The sequence below is a fragment of the Bubalus bubalis genome, chromosome 19 (genome assembly GCF_019923935.1).
Source record: "Bubalus bubalis isolate 160015118507 breed Murrah chromosome 19, NDDB_SH_1, whole genome shotgun sequence".
Lineage (NCBI taxonomy): Eukaryota > Metazoa > Chordata > Mammalia > Artiodactyla > Bovidae > Bubalus > Bubalus bubalis.
Window position 1 is genome coordinate 58861940 of NC_059175.1, and position 6000 is coordinate 58867939.

A 6000-nucleotide genomic window follows, 5' to 3' on the forward strand; every position below is an offset into this window, starting at 1 on the left:
TGTAAGAACCCTGCTTTACAGTCAGAATAGCACAGGTGTGGCTTATTGCTGAGAAGATTCAAAGTAATTAAGGAAAGCTGGAGATTGTGTGGACTCACCAGAATATTAGAAAATAAAGCAGAAGTTTGTAAAAAGCTTTGTAAAGGATGGTCATGGAGAGAGTTGCTAGAAACCAGAAGGTTTTATTGTTTGTAGGTTTTTTGAGGATGACCATTCTGACTGGTGTGAGGTGATACCTCATTGTAGTTTTGATTTGCATTTCTCTAATAACGAATGCTTTCCTGATGATTCAGATTGCAAAGATTCTGCCTGCAATGCAGGAGACCCAGGTTCAATCCCTGGGTTGGGAAGATCCCCTGGAGAAGGACATGGCAACCCACTCCAGAATTCTTGCCTAGAGAATCCCATAGACAGAGAAGCCCAGCGGAATACAGTCCTGTGGTTGCAAAGTCAGACACAACTGAGCAACTAACACACTTGCTAATTAATGATGTTGAGCCTCTTTTCATGTGCCTCTTGGCCATCTGTAAGTGTTCTTTGGAGAAATCTCTAGTGTAACACAAGGATCTCTATTCAGTGCTCTTGCTAAATGTGTTGCGAATGTTGTGTGCTAAGTCGCTTCAGTTGTGTCTGACTCTTTGCAACCCCAAGGACTGTAGCCCGCCAGGCTCCTCTGTCCATGGAATTCTCTAGGCAAGAATACTGGAGTGGGTTGCCATTACCTTCTCTAGGTGATCTTCCCAACTAAGGGATCGAATCCACCTCTTTTATGTCTCCTGCGTTGGCAGGCGGGTTCTTTACCAATAGCACCACCTGAGAAGCCCACTCAGTCCTCTGTGGTAACCTAAATGGGAAGGAAATCAAAAAGAAGGGGATACATGTATGCATAGAGCTGATTCACTTTGCTGTACAGCAGAAACTGACACAACATTATAAAGCAACTACAATAAATTTTTTTAAAATACAGAAAATTTAAAAGTAAGGATTAAAAAAAAAGAAACCAGCTGCTGGCACTCCCCAAGGGGTTAGAAGGCTCTGGAAGATGCTTGAGGACCGCCAACATCAACTAACAGGACCCTCGCCTGGCAGAGCTCACCAGGAGCACAAAGACACCCATCTATGGAGAGAAAGTTGGGGTGGTCCTGGGTGACCTGCCTGGTCCCTGCTGCCCCCGGGGCATGGAGCCCACGTGTTGTGCAGCTACACCTGGGAGGACTTCTTCCCTCACTCGCTAGGGGTCCTGCTCATCCACCTTCGTCTCCTTCCCCCACCCAGCTGCCTGTTCACGGGGATCTAAAGATGAGAAGAGACACAATAATGCCACTTTTTAAAGAGCACCTTGAGCCTCTTTTTATTTTTATTTTTTTAATTTTTATTTGAGTGTAGTTGGTAAAGAACCCGCCTGCCAATGCAGGAGACATGAGATTCAGATTTGATCCCTGTGTCAGGAAGATCCCCTGGAGAAGAAAATGACAACCCACTCCAGTATTCTTGCCTGGAGAATCCCTATGGACAGAGGCGCCTGGCAGGCTACAGTTCATGGGGTTGCAAAGAGTTGGACACAACTGAAGTGACTTAGCACATAACTGATTCACAATGTTGTGTTATTTTCAGGTATGCAGCAAAGTGAGTCAGTTATACATATACATATATTCACTCTTTTTTAAGGAAAAAAAATTATTTTCAACCTTGGGCCTCTTTTTACTTCTCGTTTCTTTGTCTCTAGCCTGACAGTCAAATCAGGGATTATAGAAAGCAACAGGGAACCCCAATTTATGGACTGGATTTCTTTTCAAAACCTGGACAGTTGACTGTTTTCTTCCAGGGGTGCTGGGTAGGTAGCATCAGGGAGGGAAAAGAAATCCCAGTGAAAACCAGTTTTTGGTGCTGCCTTTGACACTGACTAGCTGTGTGATGGACAGGGAGGCCTGGGGTGCTGCAGTCCATGGGGTCTCGAAGAGTCGGACACGACTGAGCAACTGAACTGATCTGAACTGAGCTGTGTGATCCCCGGCGAGTGAACTAGAGAGATGAACGCTGCCTGCCTGACCCTGACCTTCAGGACCACCTGCATCCCCAGGAAGACCCGAGGTGCAGCCACTGCCTGTCGCAGCCAGCCCCCATCTGCCCCTCCTCCATCCCCACCCTCTTCATGGGGGCGGGGGAGGAGGGGAGAAAGCACCTGGAGGCAAGCCAGACTGAACTGGTTCCTACTTGAACTGGGAAACTGGAGAAATGAGGCCAGGCGACAGGGCAACCCGGCACCAGGGGAAGCGAATGCAGGGAGTGGGCAGGAGGGCGGCCCACCAGCCCTGCTGCCCTGGTGAGCTTGTTCACCGGTGCCCTCAGCTCACCCCACAGCAAACCCTTCTCCTGAGACCAGCTGGGGGGTCTCTAACTTAAGAGCACCCCACTGGAAAGGAATCAGTTGCAGGGGACAGTTCTAGGTCACAGACCCTCATTGAGCAAATGGCTTTGGCTTTGAAACAGGATTGGGGACAGAGCGTAGAGGCCTCCCACATCCTGGGACAAGATCTGTGTGGGCCACCACCGGCAGTTTGGGGACAGCAGATGGAGGATCCCTGTGCTTTCTCCAGGGGGCACCCTGTGCGCCCGCAGAAGGTAAGAGAAAGCCTCACACTGAGAGCCACTTAAAGGAGAAGGTGAAGGCGAGGAAGACCCACCGATTGAATTCCCCTCCCCCCAGCCCTGAGCATGCAGTCTAACTTCTGCAGAAACCTCCAGATGGTCAGGCACTCGGATAGTTCACTCAGTTTCAGCATTGACTGAATTCTCAACCTTTCTCTGTTTCTACAAATAGAGTTAAAAATTCCAGATCTACAATGAAATATGGGCTTCCCTGGTGGCTCAGCGGTAAATAATCTGCCCCAATGCAGGATGCTCGAGTTTGATTCCTGGGTCAGGAAGATCCCCTGGAGAAGGAAATGGCAATCCACTCCAGTATTCTTGCCTGGGAAATTTCATGTACGGAGGAGCCTGGTGGGCTACAGTTCATGGATGGAGTCGCAAAAGAGTTCATAGGAACACGACTTAACCACTAAAAAACACAGACAAAAAAAAGCAATGAAGATATCTGAGGGTCATTGAAGGGATTACACCCACCCCCACCCTACACATCACAGCCCCCCTCCCCATCCTATCTTTCTTGAACGTACCATCTTCCACATCTCTCTCTCTGGTCAGGCACAGAGACCTCAACACCCAGGCATCGGTAGGACTAGACTGAGAATGCCACCCAGGTCTGGGGTGGGACAGCCAGATCAGGGAGGAGAGGGGAACTGGCACCCTGTCTTTGCACTGTGCTCCCCAACAGGCCCTCGAGGAGCCATGCGACAGAGGACAACGCTGATGAGGGTCACAGAGGAACAGGGCTGGCACCACTGGATCATTGCCCACAAGGACAAGGCAGCTTTGGCTGGAACCCAAAGGTGTGGCTCAGGTGCTTGGTCCCTGTGACTCCAAAACCCCAAAGTTCTGAAAACCAATGTCCTTAGTATCTCATTTGGTGGCAAAAGCTGACTTAACAACCTGTGAGGCTGTGGGTATCCTTTATCTCATTTACGGTTAATGGTATTTTTGCTGCCGAAATACTTAAACAATATGATTTTGCAGGTGCAGTCCCCGGTATTAAGCATTCTACAGGATATGCAGTATACAGACAGTGTTACCTTTCCATATATGAAAAAATTTAATGGACTTCAGAAAGCATCGGAATTCTGAAATCCATCTGGTTCCTAAGGTTTTGGATAGGGAACTGTGGCCATAACGATTGTGTACAAATGGCCCATGAGCACAGGAAGAGATGTTGAACATAATTAGCCATCAGGGAAGTGCAAACCAAACCCCAGTGAGATACCACTTCACACCCACTATAAGGGCTGTAATCAAAAAGGCAGCCGAAACAAGTTCTGACAAGAATGGAAGGCAACTGGAATCTCATTCCTTGCTGGTGGGAATGTAAAAATGGTGCAGCCACTTTAGAAAACAGTTTGGCAGTTCTTCAAGAAGTTAAACATAGAGTTACCATATGACCCAGCTACTCTCATTCTAGATATACAGCCAAGAGAGACGAAAACCTGCGTCCACACAGAAGTCTCTATGCAAGTGTTCATGGCAGCGTTATTCGTGATAGTAGAAGACTGGAAACAACCCAACTGTCCATCAATTGATAAATGTAGAAGAAAATGTATGTCCATGCAATGGAGTATTATTTGGCCATAAAAGGAATGAAATACTGACATATGCTATGACATGGATGCATCTTGAAAGCACTAAGTCAAAGAAGCCAGTGGCAAAAGGGCACATATTGTATGATTCCATTTCTATAAAAATATACAGGCTAGGAAAATCCATGGAGACAGAAAGTAGATGAGTGGTTGCCAGGGGCAGAGGAGGGGAGGAATATGCTAAAAAGTGTTGATTTCTGTACTTTAAATGAGTGAATTGTGCAGTATATGAATTATATTTCAAAAAAGCTGTTTAGGGACTTGCCTCGTGGTCCAGTGGTTAAGACTCAGAGCTTCCAAAGCAGTGGGGCATGGGTTTGATCCCTGTTCAGGGAACTAATATCCCCCGTGCTGCGTGGTTTGGCCAAATAATAAATCAATAAATAAGTTGTTTAAACAGAAATAAAAATCAAGTCTAATAGATACAGCTGTGGCTAATTCAAAACCAGACAGCAGAGCGTCAGGGCAGGTGCTATGGGCTGAATATATTCCTGGAAGTTTCATATGTTGAAATCCTGACCACTTCCTGGGCAGTGCAGTGGTGAAGAACCTGCCTGTCAATGCAGGAGACAGAAGAGATATGGGTTTAATCCCTGGGTCAGGAAGATCCCCTGGAGGAGGGCATGGCAACCCACTCCAATATTCTTGCCTGGAGGATCCCATCAAGAGAGGAGCTTGGCGGGCTATAGTCCATAATGTTGTAAAGAGTCAGACTCAAGGGACTTAGCGCCAGGTGATGGTACTAGTAAGTGATTAGCCCGTGAGGGTGGAGCCCCCTGAATGGAGTTCATACTCTTACAGAAGAAGCTCCACAGAAGTCTGTTTCCTTCTTCCATATGGTTATGGTGAAAAGACCACCATCGAGGAAAAAGAGCCTCATTAGACACTGAATCTGCGGGTGCCATGATTTTGGCCTTCCCATCCTCTGGAAGTGTAATGAATCATTGCTCATTGTTTATAAGCCACCTGGTTTATGGTATTTTTTGATAGCAGCTCACATGCAGTAAGACAGTATCTTGGGAATTTCTTAGGCTCTTCCATGAAGGATGAAAGGGTGACATTGGCCAGAAACAGGCTGCTTTAGTAGCAAGAGGCCTTTGAGATGTCCCTCCCAGGGAGTGGGGTATGCTAACAACCATGAGATTCGGGGATCCAACGATGCAGCCCACCATCCTCAACTGAATGGCCTCATGGGGCCAGCTGGAAATATCCCATGGCAGGTGCTATCTTGAGCAGCCGCATGGTTGGCACTCTCCCTGCATTAGCCACAGGGGTTCGGGGGGTCTTTCCTAAAGGACTTGTCTATGGCAGTTGCTTCCCTCGAGATGCACAGTTTTATGAAGGGTATGTAGCTGGCAGTTCATTCACTCTTCATTCAAGTATCAAAGAAATTGCAAAATGTCAGGAGAGAAATGGTACCTAAACCCATGGAAGAATGGACCTTCCTAGAGATTGTGGCGTGTGTGTGTGCATGCTAAGTTGCTTTGCTGCTGCTGCTAAGTCACTTCAGTAGTGTCCGACTCTGTGCGACCCCAGAGACAGCAGCCCACCAGGCTCCCCCGTCCCTGGGATTCTCCAAGCAAGAACACTGGAGTGGGTTACCATTTACTTCTCCAATGCATGAAAGTGAAAAGTGAAAGTGAAGTTGCTCAGTCGTGCCCGACTCTTAGCGACCCCATGGGCTGCAGCCCACCAGGCTCCTCCATCCATGGGATTTTTCCAGGCAAGAGTACTGGAGTGGGGTGCCATTGCC

General features: G+C 47.7%; 1 long non-coding RNA gene across 1 annotated transcript; it reads left to right on the forward strand.

The window, feature by feature from the left end:
- The first annotated feature begins 1604 nt into the window (after nt 1-1604).
- Nucleotides 1605-4259, forward strand: LOC123465174. Its single transcript, XR_006640306.1, has 3 exons — nt 1605-2622; nt 3335-3449; nt 4073-4259. It is a non-coding gene; the product is annotated as an uncharacterized LOC123465174 (long non-coding RNA).
- Nucleotides 4260-6000: the final 1741 nt, after the last annotated feature.